Below are 20,963 nucleotides of genomic sequence, written 5' to 3'. Positions count from 1 at the left end.
GCATTTAAATTGGTTTCAGGATTTTGCGGTTACAAACTGCTGTATTAATACCCTGGTATGTCTCTCCACGAGAGGCGGCTCCGTGTGAGAGTTTCTCTTGGGTAGATGTTCTTGTTCAAAGCACTTTGAAATAATATTTTGAAGTGGTGGCGAGTTCAGGTACCGATGATATTAACTAGCCAGGATTCAAACCCAGGACCAACACCCGTGCTCTAAACCTCTCACAATATTGATACTTCCAAGTCGGGGTAGGGGTACCATGCACACTGTATGCGATAAAGAAAAATTATGAGTACACTTTACTTTCAGTCACTACTTAAGAAAAGAGGCCCATGAAAGCCAAGCTCTTTATATTTGTAAAGCTGAGATTTCAAAAGTATATTCATGCATTCCAAGTGGTTTTTTTTTTGTGAGGAAATTAGCCCTGAGCTAACTGCTGCCAATCCTCCTCTTTTTTGCTGAGGAAGACTGGCCCTGAGCTAACATCCATGCCCATCTTCCTCTACTTTATACGTGGGACGCCTACTACAGCATGGCTTGACAAGCAGTGCCACGTCTGCACCCGGGATCCAAATGGGTGAACCCTGGGCCGCCGAAGCAGAACGTGCGCACTTAACTGCTGTGCCACTGGGCTGGCCCCCATTCCAAGTGTCTTTGCTCACCTACTATGAGCCATGCCCTAGGAGGAGATGTTGAACAAAACAGACACAGTTTGTCCTGCCTTCATGGAGCTTAGAGTACACAAGGCAAGAAAAACATCAACAGAAGAAGCACAGAAGAAAATGTATAACTGGAAACTATAGTAAGTGCTGCTAGTGATCAGGAAGATCTTTGGTGAGGGACTGATGTTCAAGCTGAGATTTGGAGAAGCAGTAGGAGGCAAAAAATGTGGGAGGAGAGTGTGTCCAGCAAAGGGGCAGCACCTGCAAAGGCCCTGAGGTGGGTGAAGCATGAAGGGCTGGGTTCACTAAGGCAAGGAACACATACTGATTTCTACTTGCTTTGTAAGCATTTTTGTACTTCATAGCTCTCTTTTATTAAACAGCCATGTTCTGTTGAAAAGTGTTCCAAAATGTTTTATTCATTTAGAAAGCTTTTCAAGAAGTATGCAGCATCCACCTTTTGTGTGCCAGGGCCCACGGTGGATACAAATTGGTGTTGCAGACACTCGGAGTCTCCCCTCAGAGAATGTAGAAACAACATGCAAGTGGCTGAGTTAAAGAGAGAAACAAGAACTCACATGGTGATACAAGAGCTGCTGGTGACAGAGTGAAGGGCAAGGCTTTGGAGGAGGGTGTGGGTCAAAAGTCTGGCTTCTTTGATCGAATCATATACAGTCAGAGCTTCATGGAACCGAGCTGTGAAATCAGGTCTGATGCTTTCCTATCCAGCCAAGAGCATCGGAGCCCAGAGATTAGGAGTATGGAGTCTGGGGCTAGACTGCTGGGGGTTCAGTTCTGGCTCTACTATTACTGGCTCTTTGGCTCTGGGCAAATTTATTCAATCCTTCTGTGCCTCAGTTTCCCTTTTTATAAAATGAAGTTCATAGGGATATCCACATCATTGGGTTCTTCTGAAGATTAAGTGAGATAACTTTTATGAAGTGGTTAGAACGGGGTCTGGCGAGTGGTAAGTTCTCAGTGAATGTTGGCTATTGACCAAGAGTCCATTCATTCAACAAGTATTAACTGAGCATTTACTATGTGGCAGGCACTGTATGAGGTGTGGGAGATGCAGGGATGAACAAAAAGGACAAGTTCCCTTTTGTCATGGGGCTTAGAGTATAGTGGGGGAGACAGGCAATAAATAAACACAAAAATGTGCAAGAGAATTTCAGATAGTGATACTATACAGAATAAAACCAAAGGATGAGACAAATTGATGGGAGAGTGTTTTTTTCAGACTGAAGAATGACATTTGAGTTCAATTAAGAATGAGGAGAAAGGATCTGCCATGATAAGATCTGCAGGAAAAGAATTCTAGGCAGTGGGAATGGGACGTGCAAAGGCCCTGAGGCGGGAACGAGCTTGGTATTCCTGCAACAGTGCGAAGGCCTCTTGTCAGTCCTATAATCACCCCCATTTTACAGATGAGGAAACCGAGGCTTGGGTTGTTTAGGTAATTTGCTCAATGCCACATACTGAGTAAGTGGAGGAGCCAGAGGGTGACTCTAGCTCTGTCTGACTTTATGGCGTATCAAGTTCTGCTTTATTTTTGGTCGTAGGAAAGTGTTCTCAGCTGGAGGAAAGGGATACCTGCTCCCGGGGTTGCCCCTGACTTAGAAAAGCGCCGTCATCTCTCAGAACCTCTTTTTTCTATTCCTTAAACAATGCCCACACGCTCTCTCCTGTCCCTGTCCCACCCGAGCCTATAAAAGGGCAGGAATGAATAAATGCTGGGGTCTCCGCAGAAAAAGGGTTATATATATATTCTGCAGAGAGTGACTCTCACCACTGTCTCTTACTCCCCAGGTGAACCCTGTTTGAAGGGTGATGCTAAAAATCTTCCACATCCGACCTCCTTAAAAATATTCCAGTACCATCTGATTAACACTTTAAGTCAGACAAGTCATCAGCTCCCAGCGAAATTGCTAGGTATTCATATTTGACATTTCCTTAAGTTTCTAGTCATTGCCTCTCTTGAGAAACGAACCCGCAGACCCTGAGTTTCCCATTTCTTTTGCAGAGGGAGATTTTCCCCCAACGCGATGTCGAGAACACTTAGGAGATGCTGGAGTGAGAGAGGCGTGTGAGGCACAGAGACCCAGAGGGGAGCGGGACGGTCCCGGGTCTTGATTTTCTGAAAAAGAAGTGAGAAGGTGGAGTGTTCAACTCTTAAATTTTGATATTTGCTGTAATTCCCCGCATCAAAAAAATCCTTTCCTTTCCACCGTGGCACGTTTTCCCCCAAGACAAGGGGTGACGTTGACAGGGTCTGTGTGTGTTTATAATGGGTGAAAAAGCGAAGAAAATCTAAGTCCTCGCTGCGGAAAAATCCCATTTTTCAACTTTTCTCTCAAACGAACTGGCCCAAGGCTCTGTGGTTGTAGAAACCCCACCAGTCTCATCCAAGCGAGCCCCAAGGAACTTCACGATCAAAATGTCAATGCTTCTCAAAAGCAAATCCTTTCTGTCAATGGTGTGGTGAGGGCGAGGCAGGTCGAAGCTCCTGGGTAACAGAAAGCACGTATTACGTGACTGCAAAGCTTCTTGGTTCTATTCTGGGGGGAATTCATCTCCTGTCCTGTGCAGCTCGAGCTCCAGAGGATTCGGAGAGTGGCTGAGAGAACAATAAAGTCTGGGCGGTCGGAGCCCGCCGCTGAATGGTCTGCTGGCGCAGAGGGAGAGGCTCGAGCTCTTCCAGAGGCATTTCTGTGCCCGTGAGGATTAAGAGGTCCCTGCAGCTGGAACAGAACACTGAGTGGGAGTTCTGAATTTCTCTTAATTCAGCTACGTTTCTTTTTCTTTTCTTGGTCTTTGAAAATTGTTTTTTCAATGACGAAAGTAAAACGCATAAAAAATTAAACATTTTATGTCAGTGTGTAATAATATTATTATTAGCTGACTTTTATGGAGCACTCATATGAACAGGGCATTCTAAGCATCTTACCCACGATATCTCACTTAATCTTCACAACCATCCTGTAAGGTTGGTACTATTATTTCAGAGCATCGAGGCTCAGAGAGGTTAAGTAACTTGTTTGAAGTCCCACAGCAGGCGAGTGGTGAGCCAGGACATTAAACCAGGTTTTTTGTCTCCTGAGTTTATATATTTAACTACTACATTAGAAATTAGAATGTGGAAGTCTGCTCAAGTCCCATTTTCAGAGATAATGTGGTATCTAGCCTCGTACATGGCCTCCTATGAGCCACAGATACTCCTGCCTTTGTGTAGTCTCTCTCCCTTGAGTTAAAACTAGTCCTGTGACTTACTTTTGACCAACAGATTATGGCGGGAGTGACACTGCATGGCAGGTCACAAGTGGGCCTTTGGAATATTTGCTCTTGGGATGTTCCCTCTTGGAACCCAGCTTGAGAAGCCCAAGCCACTGGAGAAGCTGCGTGTAGTGACTTCGGTTGAAAGCCCCAGGTCAGCTCATATCCATCTCGGATGTCCAGCTCAATAGAAGCCCCACGGAGCTGCCCCCTGGGGCCACTGCATGCGAGCCCCCGAGGAAGACCACCCCGCTGAGCCCAGCCAGCCCAAGAACCACGATAAATAATCATAAGTTGTTGTTGTAAGCCTCTAAGTTTTGGAGTGGCTTGCTATGCTGCAATAGATAACCAGAACAGAGGTTTGTTAGCCATTTGCTATTTATGTTTCCAGGATGTTTCTATGCCTATAAATTATAAATATAATCAGTAATAATGATTATCCTACAAAATGAGATCGTACAATAATGCTGCTGTGCAAGTCGATCTTTTTTCAATTAAAAGTAAATCATGGATTTTTTTCCCCCTATGTCCATAATATTCAAGGAATATTCCCCTATGGATGGACATTACCTACTTTACGTTTTGGCCACTTAGAGCTTCATAAAGCATCTTTTTATATTTCTGTAGAATAAATTCCCCAAAGTAGGAATGCTGGTCTAAAGGGCAACACATTTTTCCTTTCTCCTTCTCTCCTTTCCCTCCTCCCTCCTTCCTTTCTAAAGGCAGATAAGAGAATTTGTAAGAAAGAAAAGAGCTTAAGTTGGAGCTAGAAAAGGATTTAGGTTAGACACCAAGAAGAACTTTTTGACCACGATGGCAGTCATGTGAAGAAAAGCAGGCCACTGACACCACACTTGCTCGGTCCATGCAGGTCTTAAGAAATCGACAGAAAATTGCTTGTCTGGGCTAATTAAATTCCGGGGCTTACCTTCTGCAAATCCTCTTTCTCTGCATCGTAAATTATGTTCTTGTGAATTTCCAAAAAGAGAGCCATTCACCCCTTTCAGCCACCAGTCCCTGTGACTTACATGCATCGCCCTTCCTTAAAGTTGCCTACCTTTTGCACTAGAAGACTCAGCCCCATGTCCTGCGGATACACAAGGACCCCTGACATTACGAGCAATTCCAGTGGTGTTACTTCAGCTGCTCGCGGGAGGTGCCCCAAGGACAGACTTTTAGGAAAAGCAGTTTCTAGGCCTCCCAGCCAAGAAGCCAGCACCGCCCTTGTGCAGATCAGCGGGGGAGTGGAGAGGGAATTGTGTGATGGAGCCTTGCCTCTTGCGGGCTGTGACCTCCTCAGGGCTACCTGCTCCACCCTGGGTCTTGGAGCAGAGGAAGGGGAAAGAAAAAGATGGGGCTGACCAGACTTGGCGTTCAGTCTTGGTCTCCGAGGATGGTGGGAGGAGGTCTCCTGGAAGTCCTGCCCTCAGGGATTCGAGGAGACGGGTAGGGCAGGATGTCCTGAGGGCAGCTGTCTTACCATGTGGTCCAGCCTCAGGCACTGCCAGCCGGCTAGTGACCATCCTTGTTTCCTGTTGCTCCACTTGCCCCAGGGCAGAAACTATGGAATGCAGAATCTTTCCTGTAGTTGGTTATCAGGGGCACAAAACTGGCTGTGGACTAGTGAGGTGGAGGGCAGGCAGTGGGACCCCATCCCATGGGAAAGGCCATCCTGAAGGATGGCTTCCGGGTCCCCAGAAGCGCTATTTGATCTTGTTGCTCTTTGCAGAAAAAGCAAACCTCGCTCCAAATATACAGGTACCTAAGAACCCATCCTGGCTGGAAGAGGTTGTGAAGTGAGCCGTGGTTCCTACATCCGTGAAACGGGCATCATCATAAATAGCACTCTCACAGGTTGTTATGAAGACACAGGAAATAACGTGTGTCAACTGCTTAGCATGGCTCCTGCCACACAGTGAGCACTCAGGAAATGTTAGCTATTGTTCCTTTTCACGCCTGGCTTATTTAGTTCAGCAGACAATTACTGAGTGAGAGGCCAGAACCTGTGCTGGAAGCAGAGATGGGCAGGAGAGAGTCTGAGCTTTCAAGGAATCCTACAGAAGATTCTCGTTTCCCTCCATGGATCATTCCAGGCGCTAAGAGCCCTGTCACCCTGTCAGGAAGTTCTTCATGGCCTCTAACCTGATCTCTCTAGCTGCCCGCTGTAATTGCACCTCCCACTCCACTTGTTTCTCTGTTTGCTGGGGAAGAACGTTGGTCATTGTCTAGGGAAATATGCCCCTGAGAGCCATTATTGCACGATGACTCAGTTGTCTCTTGCATTCTCTGAAACAGCCTTTGTTCTTTTTAAATTTTAGTTCTTATTTTGATCGCTGTTTAATGTTCGTTATAGCTTTCTGATCATGCTCTTCTCTATTGTTTTTCTTGGGGCGACCCCTATTTGTTACCACATTTAGCCCTTGGGTGGATTCTTTTACTCCTTTCTTTGCGTCTCCCTCTCTAGAGTCTCCTGCCGAGAGGGAGAGCGCAGCCTGAGGCAGGAATGGCAAACATGCTTCATCTTCAATCGACTGGTAGTGGCTGTTGGGTGCCATGTTGAAAAGTATTCTAAAACCATGCCCGGGCTTAGTAGTGTTGCAATGGGTTGGTGACGTCTACCATGGGGAATCAAATGCTGTGGATTTGCCCTGAGGGTCTTGGGCCCTGGAGCCATGGTGCGGCCTTCCTGGCTTTGCCCAGAACTTAGCCAAGCGGTGGTTTCCATTGTAGACCAGAACTAGTGGCGACCTCGCAGGACTGCCCCCTGTAGATGAGCAGTCAGGAAGAGCTAAGATGGCGGCCATCCCAGGGCAATCCAGGTCAGGGCAATGGAGGAAAGTGAGTCAGCATCCTGCTGGTCATCTCATTCATCCGACCACCCCATTGGTCTTCTCTTCACTGCAAAATGGTTCTGGCTTTTTGACCAGGGGCAACCTCTTTGGGTAACCGTGACAAACGCTAGGTCTCAGCTGTGAAACCACATTCAAGTTGGCCAACAGACTCAAAAAGTTTGCACACTATACTCCGAGTGCCAAAATTCAATACGTTGAGCGCTTCCTATGCGCTAGGTGGTAAAGATGAGATGATTTGTGTGATTCCCTGATGAACGTTTGTACTTGACAAGTTGTGCATTTAGTTTCACTGGTATTGGAGGAATGTTATTTTTCCATTTAGGCTAGTGATAAAAGCCTGCTTACAAAGTAAGTTCAGTTTATTTTAAAAAGTGAGTTGATTTAAAGGAAACTGTAAGAGGATAACACTGCAAGGAGAATGCAGGCCCTGGTCTCCATTTTACAAGTGAGAAAACTGATATTCAGAGAGGGTTAGCCACCTGCCCAAGACGGCACAGCTGGCGAGTCAAAGAAGCATTTTGAAAGCACTGGATGGTGCCATCGGGGTCAAGATCCATACCACGTGATGGATGCAGCTGTGTCTTCTCAGCTCTGGGGGTTCATCACAAAGACGATCGGGGCCTGACAAACACAGAGCAGAAGGGTTACCAGAAGGGACTGGCTCCTTAAAATGAGAGGCATGAGTTTTGGAGTCTGGCGGAGCTGCGTCAGCATCCCGGCCTCCCAGCGTTTCTGGCTGGCACTCTTAGAGAAGTTGTGTCAGTGCAGTGAGCTCCAGATCCCTCATCAGTAGAATGGGCGTGACGGTGGCATGGGGCCCAGAGGGTGGCTATGAGGATTAGATAGAATCACGCACATACAGCCCTTAGCACAGAGCCTGCCACAGGGAAGGCGCGCAGGGAGTGGCCACAGTTCTTACGCGAGAGTGTGACCACCAGTATCGTGGTAAACTGAGGCAGGCGAAGGCCCGAGGTGGAGGAAGAAGCACTGGGAGATGAAGGCAGGGGCTTCACCTGGTGTATGTCTCGAGGACGGGAGTATTGGCTCTAGAAAAGAGTTCTGACTCATTGCTCATCCTCGGTCAATGGAAGTGTCCTTAGACTTCCCAGCTGAGATGGGAGCCGCCTCAGGGTTAGTCTGGGTCCTGACGTAGACCCCTGTGTGCCCCTGGACAAGCCACTTCCCGTCTCAGGGTCTCAGGTTCCCGATCTGCAAAACGAGCCAGTGAAGAATAAAGCAAGAATCATAATGATGGTATCATCGCTCACCTCCAGCCGAGGTGAGCAGGAGTTTAACAGGCAGACCAGGCAGGGGAGGGCACTCCAGGGAGAGTGAACGCATGAGCAAAGGCCAAGAGGCGTGAAGGAGGCAGGTCTCCTCATCTTCTCGGGGCAGCGAACAGTGACCGAGTGCTTGCTGTGTGTCAGGCCCAGAACTCACGTCTCATACACATGAAAGATATCTCATATCTATCATACTAAATATTGTTTAATATTATAAGGTCTAGCACTAAATATCCAATACTTAATCCTTACTGATAAAGTAGGGAGCTTTTTCATCCTCTCGTTATATATGAGAAAGACTGAAGCTGAAGGGTTGGGAAGTTGGCTGAGGTTGGCCGCACAGGTATCGAGCGCCTCCTCCAGTTCTGCCGTCCACGGACGCCTGTCATATGACAGCGGCGCAGGACTTGCACATTTAATAATAACTTTATTAAGGTTATTAAGCACTTATTAAGACTTACTATGTGTGGCTCACTCGGTAGAGGTTTTACTTGCATTAACTTGAACGCTCACACGACATTGCTATGAACATCCCCCTTACAGAGATGAGAACACTGAGGCTCAGTGGGTCAGAGTCTGGCCCAGATCAGACACCAGCGTGTGCTGGACTCAGGATGCAAAAACAGTTCATCAGACTCTGGAGCCCATTTGATGTACCTGCTTGTCCAGATGTTTCCAAGATTAGCTCGAAGGAACTGACCATTAAACAGAAACAGGTCACTTCCTTCTTTCTCTTTCTTTCCTTTTTTTCCCTAAACAGTGTCTATCAGCTGGCATGTATGTGGCACGAGGGAAGAATTCACTTCAGAGGAGTTGTAGGGCCTTCGAGAACTCCCGCCACTCCCAGCCCTAGGGAATAAGTGGGGGTAAAGAGACAGTGAGTTTGTCTCTGTTTCTGAGGATTGAATTGCTTCCTGGAAGTCCAGGGCACACGAGCGCGACCCTCTGCACTGTCCCTTCCACTGTCGGACGGTGCTCTCCACTGGCTAATTTCCCCAGTGCTCATTTCTGCCCACTCTGCCCGTCCCCTCACTTCCAGCTGGTGACTGCCTCGTGCACAGGATGCTCATTTGTTTTTGCTGTTTTGTGGGCCCAGGGGGATAGTCACTGGGTGTCAGGGGACCAACAGGAAGTCAGAGGCTTCCGGGCTCTTCATCTGGAGTTCACTGGGGTGTCAGAGGCTAATTGTGGCTCTGCCCGGGTTGTCGCTGTTTGATTAAACATCTTGCACTGAGCCCCATCCATCTGCCTCCCAGGGGCTGCCAGGGGTAGGTATTTTTAGCTGTGGGCAACTAATTTATCAATTGTGCATACGGAACGCAGCCAGCACAAAGCCTTCATTTTCTGTTGCCTGTCTTCTTCCATGCAGGCAAGGACAAAGAAAGAACAGAGGACAAAGGAGGTTGGCGCTCACTTATTCATTCAACAAATGTTTACTGAGCCACCCACCATGCACCAGGCACTGTACCAGACACCGGGACGCAGCAATGTGCAAACACACAAGTGGATCGTGTCCACATGGAGCTTACGATCTATTTTGACCGAGCTGACTTCTGCTCTGCTATCTACTAGCTCTGCGGCCTTGGGCAAGTCACATATTTCTCTGGGCCTCCTTCTTTCTTTCAAAAAGCATGTGCTGGTGGTGTGCTGTGTGCCACTCACAGTGCTGAGGCTGCTGGTGAGGGGGCAGATGCCTCCCTGCTAGCAAGGAGGGCACAAAGGGAAAGAGGTTCCATGACCAAGCAGCAGGTGGGACCCAGCTGGCCCAGGCCTTGTCACAGGCCCAGGGAGGGAAAGCGGCAGTGGGTTCTGACGTTGGGGCCGGGGAAGGCTGCCCAGAAGCGTGAAGAGATGGGGAGTCGGGCGCTCTGGCGGACTGTGGGCGACACGCTCAACAACTAGAAACATTATAAATAAATTAAACAAATAGTTCATTAGCCAGTGACCCACGCTGCCTTTCCAGCCTTAAGGTGTCTCTTCCCAGCGGCTACTTCCTAAGGACAGCTGGTTGCCCACAGCTAAGTCCACGTAGAAATGACAGCAATCAGCTGTCGACTTTGCACCTGCAGCTGCTTTCTCATATTAGGTCTGTGTCAGGTGTCTCCAACTTAAAAGAAGGAAAGGCAATAACACGTGATATCAGGGAAAAAAATTTACTACGATATACAAAGATGAGGTTCTTATGGTTAACCTACATACCCAGGGTTCCACTGCTATAGACACTATAGACACCTCCAGAGCGGACCACAACCGTAACGACTACTGATTAGACGATTCAGGAGGCACTTCTGGGGCCCCCACTGTCATCCCAGAAAGGCAAGTGGCAAAAAGCACAGATTCTGGAGCCTGCCTCTGCTGCTTTCTAGCTGTGTGATCGTGAGGAGTTTACTTAACCTCTCTGTGCCTTGGTTTGCTCATCTGTGAAAAGGATGATGATACGGCACTTATTACAGGTTTTTGTGAGCATTAAGTGAATTACCGCAGGGAAGATGCCTAGCCTAGTGCCTAGTGCCTTGCATGCTACATAAATTTTACCATTATTCCTATTAGACAGGTTAGAAATCCAGAAGGGCAGGAAGTGTGTCTGCTTTGCTGATTGTTATTAATATATTACCAACGTCTTACACAGTTTCTGGCATATAGTAAGTGCTCAATAAATATCTGTTGAATGAATGATTACGAATATAGATTAATAGCATCATAGACATGCAGAAAGGCTGGTTAAGTTTTGAATAGACTGGAAGATCACTGAGTTTACTGCTAAAATGCATCAGGTGACGTGATCAAAGGTAATTGGAAATGAATTGGAAATTGACTCAGTGTTCAGTGGGTGAGAGAGATCTTTTTGAGGTGATCAGCTCCCGAGAAGAGGTTTTGTGCCAGAATCTTCCATGTGAATCCAATTCAGTCCAACATAAATTTCGTGGTGCTCAATTGTGTGCCAAGCCTGGATCAGGCAGGCTCTCGGGAGTGTGAGACCCATTCCTCGGGCTCCAGATGCTCAGAACTTACTGAATAAATCATCGCAAGGGAGCATGAGAAGTCATTTCAAACTTGCTGCTAGTTTCACAAACTCCGATGGTAAGAGGGGCCAGGAGGGAACATGCAGGAGGGAACGCCAGCCTGCAGATGTGTCTTGAAGAGTTTTGAATCAGTTGCCATAATTACCAATCGGAGTATTTCCTGGCCAATCCAGGATTGGCGCTTCTTTTGAAAATCAGAAGGAGAGGCCACGCGGGGAGCACATTTCCACGTGGGGCTGCCCTCCGGCTCAACAAGTCCCCGCCAGGCCTCACTCTGTTTGTGTCACCTGCCCTCCTGAGCCCGGAGAGAGTCAGGGGAGGCCTGGCTGGCGGAGAGGTGGAGGGGTAACGGCACTACATTCTAATGCTTTGAGTTGAATTTGTCCTGAGGCAACAGAGGGTCATCACAGGGCTTTACTATGTAAGATGCTTGTTTCTGCACCAAACCGCAGATACGCCTGAAGGGAGGTGAGGCAGGGCTGAAGAAGAGAGGGCCCCTTGTCCACCTCTGGAAGCTTTCACACACGGTTGGTATCGCAGCTTCCTCGTGTATAAATTTTGACAGCAGCCAGCGGACCTGCTGAGAGGTACCATCCATCCTCCCACGTGACGTCCCCACCTTTTGTCCTCTCGGTCTAGCCAAGGAAGGTTCCTCGGGTCTGGTTGTTCAAGAACATCCGAAAGGCCCCTCCCGCACGCTGCCCAGCTGTGCGCTCGCCAAGGCCGCCGTCCTGGCGGACATTCTGTTCTGCTGTGGGACCTGAATCCTCCCAGGAGAGGCGGGGTGGAGGTGGCGGCACGTGTACCAGGGGACGTGGTCGGACAGGGAACAGGCCATGCCCAGAAGACAATGTCTCATTACCGGGGGCCTCGGGAAGCAATTTTCTGTGGTTGGAGAAATTGGTTTTTGTGCCTCCAGCCTCTGCACACAGCCGAATGACATGTAGGTCAAGGAGGCGTAATTATATGGAAATGGTTTTATGTTTGGGAACTTCTAACAACTCACTTCTGCATACTGAGAGGCCGCATAGAGAGAGAGTGCTTCCACTCTGCCCAGGCTCGGTTCAGCAAGTGAAGGATGGCTTGCTTCCTCGTGACTCTAGAGGGGTCTGTTTCTTTCCTGGCTTTGGACACATGTGTGATTGTCATAGAGAAAGAGAAGTGATGCCTTCTTGGTGCAGTGGTAATGAGCATGGCTGCTGGATCCAGATCTGACATGTACTTGCTGTGTGACCTTGGGCAAGGTACCTAACTTCTCTGTGCCTTCATTTACTTATCTGTAAAATGGGGCTGATTGTGAGGACTAAATAAGTTAATGCACAGAAAATGCTTAGAAGGAAGTGGGACATGTAGTAGATATCACTGGAACTGTGGCCTCTGCTCCCCTCTCCCTCCCATTTCGGTCACCACTCCTGTCTACCCTATGTCCCAGCTGAAAGGAACCACTGTCCCTGAAGCTCCACAGACAAGCCACCCCCTGCCTGGCCTCTGGGCCTTTGCCTATGCAGTCCCCTCTTCCCACAACACTTCCCCATCCACTTTGTCAGGATCACCCTCGTCCGTCCATCATGAACCAGCTCGTCCAGCCACCAGCGATGGCAGATCGATGCCCCACACGCTTTGCTGTCCCCCTGCCTAGGACAAAACAAACCTCTTCTCTTTCTCCCCTGAGCAGAAATGTCATTTCCACAGAGGACAGGGAAAGCGTCCGTAGGAAAAGCAAGTGGTTTTTTTTTCCTTTAAAAATAAGAGAAAATGTAAATAATAATAGCAGGAGTGACAGTCAGAGTGAGGATGCTGGTAAGTGATTCTATGCCACGAGGGAATTGGTCGTAATAATGAAAATAATAGCTTCCACTTAGCAATCTCTTATGTATGCTAGAAACTGTGATGTGTTTTCAATGTAATTGTCACTGCCGCTCCCCTCTCTTTAAAGGTGTGGATACAGAGCAGGGAATTTAGGATTAAGTTTAGAGACTCGCTCAAGGTTACACAGCTAGTAAGTCTCAGAGCCAGGAGTTGAACTTGAGTCTGTCCAACTGCAAGTGTCAACTGCTACACTTGTTAAGGGCCCTTGGGACCATTGTTTCCACTGACACCCAGAGCGGCTGCGGGACAGGACCTGTGCCCTCCAGCCTGCTGGTCTACCTCTGACATGGGCACCACTGTCGGGTGCTCCCTACTCCAGGGCGCTGGATCTCCTTCGCTTCCCCAGGGAACAATGGCCTTGCCCTGCCCACCCAGGGTTTCCCCGAATGAATAGGGCACCCCTTAGTTGAAGAAGAAAGGGGTGGGCTTCTTTCTTGGCAGAGGGAACCACAAGTGCAAATTCAAGGAGGTGTGAAAGCATGCTGTGCTTGCAGAACTAGAAAACGACAGGCTCAGCTGGTATGTGGACCGTGGGGAAACGAGGGACGAGAATCCAAGAATCCAGTGCGATAACCTCGGTGAAACTGCTTTGCCCCCTTCCATGGTGGTTGTGGGGCCCGAAGGAGACAAGGCGCAGGAAACGGCTTTGCAAACTGGAAGAGCGTCAGGCAAAGGTCCATTATCACGAGATATTTCAGAGGGGGCCTGATGGGCGTCGAGAGCGAGATAGCAGAAAATGAAAGTGTCTGCTAATTTCTCTGGAATGCACATTCTCAAAAGCATTCATAAATGAAAAATTCTGACTTCATTGCTCTCTCCTTTTTGCAGATGACTAGATTGTAATAGATTTCGGAAGCTAATAAAAATTCAGTCACTTTCCTGGTCATTATCAGTTACACTACCGGGTTCTGAGACTTGCAGTAATTTTCTTGTTGCCCACGGGTAAGTCTTTATCCTGATACCTCTGAGGTGTACCGTCTTTTCTCTTTTCCTTGGTCATCCTGGCACTGGGAGCGCTGAGACGGCAGGCCTGTGCCTGTCTCGTTTCAGGTCACGTTCTTAGTTGCTAGCACAGTAACTGACACATAGTAGGCACTTGATGCAGATTTGTTTCGTGCAGCATCTGAGTCTAGATGGCATCATATCACACCTGAGTGACTGCAGGGGCCTCTTAGCTCTGCTTTGGCCCTGTCCCCTGCTCCCAAAGCCATCTGTCTACATTTGCTCAGAAACTCAGTCCGTCCTCCTCATTCTCATGCAATACTACGGGAAAACTGATTTAACTAATATTAAATACTAATGCTACTAACAAAGAATCCAAATCTACAGTTTAGCTAAAAAGATAAGGTAGGAAACTAAAATCGGAAGTGTAACTATTCGAGAAGGCATAATTATGATTATTTGCGGATAATCTAAGAGTATGCTTAGAGGACTCAAGAGGATTAGCTGAAATGTTATTGGAACCAGCAAGAGAGTCCTTGTGAGGACCAAAGCCCCAGTGTGACGGTCACGACTGACTGGAAGATGGAACGGGAAGGGGGCTGGCCCCGTGGCCGAGTGGTTAAGTTCGCGCGCTCCGCTGCAGGCGGCCCAGTGTTTCGTTGGTTCGAATCCTGGGCGCGGACATGGCGCTGCTCGTCAGACCACGCTGAGGCAGCGTCCCACATGCCACAACTAGAGGAACCCACAACGAAGAATACACAACTATGTACCGGGGGGCTTTGGGGAGAAAAAGGAAAAAATAAAATCTTTAAAAAAAAAAAAAAAAAAAAAAAAAAAAGATGGAACGGGAAGAAAATTCCATCCCGACACGCCCAGTGCCAGCACCTCAGAGAGCTAGGCCCCCGGCAGAGGCAGAGCATGGCCTCCTTTCCAACTCTGGGCTGCACTGTGTCTCCTGGGTCCCCAACCATCCTGCTTGTGCTCCAAGTGTCTCACAAAAACCTTGGTGATCTCGGAACCTAGGAATTGTCCCAGCTGAAAGCACTGCTGAGGACAGGGGAGCACAAGTTCTAGCTCCCGATGTCTGGGTCAGAAGCCTGGCTGCATGAGCTTGAGCCCCTTAACAACTTACCACGTGCCTCAGTTTCCTCATCTGTTGAAAGGGGTAATAACAGCACTTACTTCATGAGGTGAGAAGGATTCAACTAGCTAATTCATGGAAAGTGCTTAAAACAGGGCCCAGCAGGTAGGAGGCACTCGATTAATGTTAGTTATAATTAGGGTAAATGACCATTAGTTTAGTTTTTACCATCGAGGCTTCAGCAATCTTAGTGTCCACGTTTCAGCCGTGGATACAGCTACACGGGGGATGCGGTGGTGGAGGAGGCATGAATGCAGCAGTGGGCCACAGGTTTGGGGCTCCCACATCATCCTGAGTTCTTTTCAGAACGGCAAATGATTACACTGCAGGGTAATAGGTTGAAACACATAAAATGGACAATTTAAAAGGTCAAAAGTGGCCAAATATTGTCAATTTCACATGGTAAAACCTAATTATTTTCAATATACTTGTTTTGCCCACTGGACAGTGCATGCCTCGAAAGCAAGGGAAAGTTCATTCATCTCTCTTGTGCCCAGTCCTTGGCAATGGTTCTGATGCGAAGGAGACGCTCAGTGCACGTGTATGAGGAAGAAACAGACTCGTGGTCAGAACACACACTGTGGATCGGTCTCAGAAAGGAGGAAGATGAGTTCCAAACAGTAGGGGCAAAAAGTTTGCCCTGATAGCCCCCATGCCATCCCGGCACTGCCCTCAACCCAAGACTGGGCTGACGTCCTTCCTCTTTGTCCTATGGTACATGGGCTTCCGTCTAGCACGCGACACATCCATCTTCACATTAATGTAATTTACTTCTTCATCTCTCCAACCAGACTGTGCCCTCCTGAGGGCAGGAACCCAGATAAGTTTGTCTCTGGGACATCAGTAGCTATCATACAATTTGCAAATGAATGAATAATGGAAAGTCCCAGCACGATTCACAGGGGTGGCTCCATTTTGGGGATCATTCCTGCCTCTGGCAGCTTTGTATATTTAGTGGGATGAGGGGCCCTGGGCTGGAGGTAGAGGATGTCGTTTCGGGTTTCACCCCTGCCTACCGGGAGTAACTTGGGAAAGCTATCTGACTCCTCTGAGCTTCAGTTTCATAATGGATGAGAAAGCCCTTTGTAAATTTTAATTCACTTTGCATACTGGCCAGCACTATATTAACATTAATGGCTGTTATTGATGACTCTTTTTAAGCATTAGGAATAGAGCCTGACACTTAATAGGTGGTCAATAAACACATTCACGACCTGAACTGGATTCAGCCTTCTGAGCACTTGACTGAAATGGAGCCTGCTTATGGCTGGTAAAGGAAATCCTGGAAGGGTTTGGAAGACGGCAGATTGTTCAGGGAACTGTTTCATCGCAATATGCTACTTTAAAAAAAGAGGCAACTCGCTTTCCATTTTGTAGGTTAGGTGTGGGGCGGAGAGGGCATTCACCTGCCTGTCCTTGCTTAAAAATAATTTCAAGTAATTAAACCATGTGCTTGGGGAGTGGGCATTGGGGACACTGGGGGAGTCCTCAATCAGGAAAGAAGACACAGTCCCTCAAATGTCTGCGAAGACCAGGCTGGGACGGTGAACAGGCAGAGGTCTTCAGACTCAGCATTTGTCTCTTCTGATGCCTTGAATACCAATGTCTGCAGTGGGCCCAGCGGCAAGCACAGAGCACCAGCAGTGACGCACAGGCTTGTCACATCTCAGCTCTGCTGCTCAGTAGCTGAGTTACCCCGGGCAGGTCATTTAACTTCTCAGGGCCTCAGTTCCCCCATCTGCCAAATGGAGATGACAGAAGTCTCACCTCACAGCCATCGCTGTGAGGATAAAGTGAGGCAACGTGGAGCAATGTGTTTGATCTAGTGCTCGGCTCGGAAGGAGTGCTCAGTAAATGGCAGTGGTGGTGATGATGATGATGATGGTGGCGAAGTAGTTACGATCAAGCTGTTGTCTTCAGTCTCTCCCAGTTAGTCTGGGAATTACATTTATGGGATTTAAGAAGCGGTCATCTGTTCATCTGTGCATGCATCAATGCATCATCCATCCATCATCCATCCATCATCCGTCCGTCAATCCGTCGTCCATCCATCATCCATCCGTCAATCCGTCATCCATCCATCATCCGTCCATCCATCCATCCATCCATCATCCATCCATCCATCATCCATCCATCCATGCATCCATCCATCCATCCATCTATCCATACAACAGTTACCAAGCCCCTTACCATGTGCCAAGGCCCACCAGACGGTACTGGAGTCAAAAAGAGGACTCTGAGCCTACTGTCAAGAGCTTATAGCCTAACTCAGCATCTTTTTGATGTTCTCAGGCAGAGGTAAGTTGGAATCCCCATGGGGATTTAAATGCCTCACCCTCACCTTTGTTATAGACTTTGTCACCCTGTATTAGGATTATCCATTTTCCTTTCCACCTAACTGGAGTGTGAGCTCTTTAAGAGCGGGGACCATTTCACCTTCATCTTTGTCTTTTCCCCCACCGCTATCCCTTACAACCCCCGGCACAAAGCAGGACCTCATGAAATGGAGCTTCGTCTTTCATGCAGCCTAGAGAGCCTGGGTGGGGATCTCACAGAATCCTCGTCAGTCTCAAGAAAAAACTCCTTCTCTTTGTTAAGCACCTGCCGTGTGCCAGGTACTTCATGCACACTGTCTCATGTGTTCCCCTCAACAAGGGGGGCACGCTCATCCTCATTCTACGGATCTGGAAATAGACGTTCAGAGAACTTAACTACACACAGCTAGGAAGTCCAGTGGATCTCATATCCAGGTCTTACCAACTTCCCTTCTTGCAGGAAAGCATTTCCAGTGGTTGGAAAGAAATGAGGCCAAATGTGTGGTGGTGTAAATGGATATGGGGTGTGCGTGTGTGTGTGTGTATTGTATACATAGTCAAATTCAAAACACATAGCAAATTCAAAATCCTACAGGGGCAAGGCAGGGAAAACAAGTGAGAGAAGCAGGCCAGGTATAAGAAAAAAATCTTTTGTTGGGGAACAATAGGGAGAGGTGGGGACTGCGGTGAACGGCATAGCACAAGCTGGGTCTAAAGGAGGCTGCGGCTATGTGGTTCTAGGCACTGGGTCACAGCCAAGGAGAACTCAGTTTTGCCAGACTTTAAAATTTCTCAGTAGTCTGAATTCTTACGAGCTAACCTCCATATGTTAATAGAGAAGGTGCAGTTTTTAATAAAAACTTTAAACAGGCTTCTCTTACGTTCTAAAAGTTCTTAGTTTCCAGTTGGCTGTTGGCTGGCTCTGCCCAGCCCAGGCCTCTTTAGGGAGCTGAATGAGGGTGGTTGAGAACCATGTTAACCATCACGCATGTGACCAGTATTTCGAGTGCAGCGTTTAGCGCCGACGGTGGTTAAGAAAAAAAAGTCCCCTCATTTGCCAGAGCCATCCTCTTCTGGCCACAAGGTCTGTTCTGAGAACATCCAAGAAGCGACCAGACTTTCCTCTCTGTTCCGCCAGCTCTCTCTGCCCATTCTCAAGATGTCCTGGGAGTCCCCAACTCAATCTTGGGGGCGTCAGAACTGAAAGCAGTCAGGGTAACAATGTCCTTCCACCACGTCGGCCAGAACTCAATCCTGTTCGTTTGTCAAATGACAGTGCCGAGGGTGACCCTTTTCTTCTTGTCCAGGCACTTGCCTTCTCTCTGTTCAGGACTGTCGCAACTGACAGCTGGCTCGTTAGCAGGACCTGCCCACTGCCACGACCAGGATGAGAGCGACCAGTTGTGCTGGGACGCGTTCCCACGCCCCCGGGGAGCCGGGCGCAGACGTCCTTGGTGTCTGAGGACATCATTAGTTTGCGCACTGCTCTTGGCTGTCTCTTTTACTTGCAGACTGGGGTGATGGTGGATGGGAAAGGAGCAGGATGAGACAGGCTGTGAACGTGACCCTTGGCCCGCACTCCTACTGTGTGCCGGCCCTGTGTCGGGCGCTCTGTGGGTACTCCTCGCCCTTCCCCCCGGAGCCCCGCGTCCGCCTCCTCGCTGCTCTTGCTGCTCCCCTCTCACCACCTTCCATCTCCTCTTTTTACAGGAAGCAGAGAGACCTTTGGAAAACTCAAATTAAATCATGCCACCTGCTTAAAAGGCTCCTGTGTCTTCTTGCAAAACAGAGTAAAACCCAGATTTCTCACCGTGGACCTACAAGGGTGCCTGGCAGATGAAAGGGGCTCCGCATACATGTGCTAAGTGAAGAAATTTATTATCACTTCCATTCCCAGATGAGGAAACTGAGGCTCAAAGAAGAAGAAATTACCCATTCAAGACCTCACAACTAGCAAAGTTGCAGCACTGGGACTCGAACCCAGGACTTCTTCCTAAAGCGGTATGACTTCCCCACTGCCCTCTGGGTGAGAGAAGTGGTGTTCTGGGAGGGTCCTGGGTGTGGAGGGCGGACATGATGTGGGAGCCATGCTCTGTGAGGGTCCAGAGCGTGGGCCTGTGATTCCTTGAAGGAACGCCCATCCCCGCCCTCCTGGCAGCACCAGCCCCTCTCGGGTTCTCTCTCCAATCACTGCTCCCTTCTACCACCTTCCAGGGAAGCCGCCACTTTCCTTGAGAGGCAGATGATGGTTCTTGTCAGCAGCTCTGTGGAGCTGAACCATGGTGGCGAGGACAGGAATGCTAAATGCAAAGGGCTGCAGCCGGAACAGAATCACCAGGCCATCCTGTGCCTCCGACTGTGGGGAGTGTGTGTGTGTGTGTGTGTGTGTGTGTGTGTGCGCGCACGCGCACACACGTCTCTGTGCATCTGTGAGTGTCTGTGTGTCTGTGTAGAGTCCCTAGCTTGAAGCGATGTGGCTGATGGTTTGCTTTGCACTTAGCTGAGAATGGTAAGAAACGTCTGTGGCAGGAAAGCAATTCCCCCAGCTCTACCAACGGCCACACATTCCGGCAAATGACGGGGGAAGAAAAGTCGCTGGTGGATACCTCAGTGTTCACATTATAGTATGTGTTGTCCCAACTTGGTCAATTCGTGTGGTTTTTGTAAAGCTCTGGCTTCCTGTTTCCCTCTGCTTGCGCCTCACACCATGTTCTCGCCACCCCCACCCCGCCTTTTGGTGCTGCAGCCTCTGGTCCTCTTTCTGTCCTGGTATGTGGGCACTGGGTCCCCTCCTGTCTCAGGGTCATCACCCAGCCTTCTTCCTTCGCTCTCTTCCTTCCATTCTTCCCTTCCTCGGCCTTCAGGTTTCAGTTGTTCCTCTCGAGGGAGGTTTCCTAGGCCTCCCCATCTGGGCATGTCCCCCCATGAAAAGCTCTCCTGTCATGGTGTGCCTCTCCTCCATGATCTTTTCACAGGTAATAGTTTACTTTTATTTGGGTTTCTAATCATGCCAGTCGTCTCTGTGTGTGTGTATGTGTATGTGTGAGCACAAAGGCAGGGTGCAGGTCTTTTATGACTTGCCATGTGCCTAGCATAGTGCCTGGTACCTGGCCAATGCTGGGCAATGGATGGATGAATGGATGGATGAATGGATGGATGGCCGGATGGATGGATGGCCGGATGGATGGGTGGATGGATGGATGGGTGGTGGGTGGGTAGGTGGGTAGGTGGTTGGATGATTGGTTGGATGGATGGATGGGTGGGTGCATGGATGGATGGGCAAATAAGTCAATCAATGAATGCACTAATTGTTTTCTAATTGTGCTGTCTGGTTTCGTGTCTCATCCTTCTTTGCCGTGGGGCAAAATAAAAACATACATTAGGGTTAAAAGTCCTAGTGTCCTCTCAGGGTAGTTCAGCTGGTCATGACCTTTACTCAAAGGAAGCCCAAGTCATTCTGTTTCCATTTTATAGAAAAGTAAAGACCCTGAGTTGTGCATACAGAGAAGCTCCCTCTCTCGGAGTCCCACTGGGATCCAAGGTAGCCATGTCCTTTCCACGCCCTGACCCAACCTTCCTTACATTTCCCTTGGTGAGGGTGGT

At 48.7% G+C, this 20,963-nt stretch overlaps 1 protein-coding gene across 1 annotated transcript in view; it reads right to left on the bottom strand.

The window, feature by feature from the left end:
* GPR139 (G protein-coupled receptor 139) overlaps positions 1-20,963 on the bottom strand; it is a 33,380-nt gene that overhangs the window by 2,303 nt on the left and 10,114 nt on the right. The gene's annotated exons all lie outside the window — the stretch shown is intronic.

The sequence above is a fragment of the Equus przewalskii genome, chromosome 12 (assembly GCF_037783145.1).
Source record: "Equus przewalskii isolate Varuska chromosome 12, EquPr2, whole genome shotgun sequence".
Lineage (NCBI taxonomy): Eukaryota > Metazoa > Chordata > Mammalia > Perissodactyla > Equidae > Equus > Equus przewalskii.
Note: the sequence above shows the minus strand (reverse complement) of the source record. Positions and strands in the feature narration are given on the sequence as shown.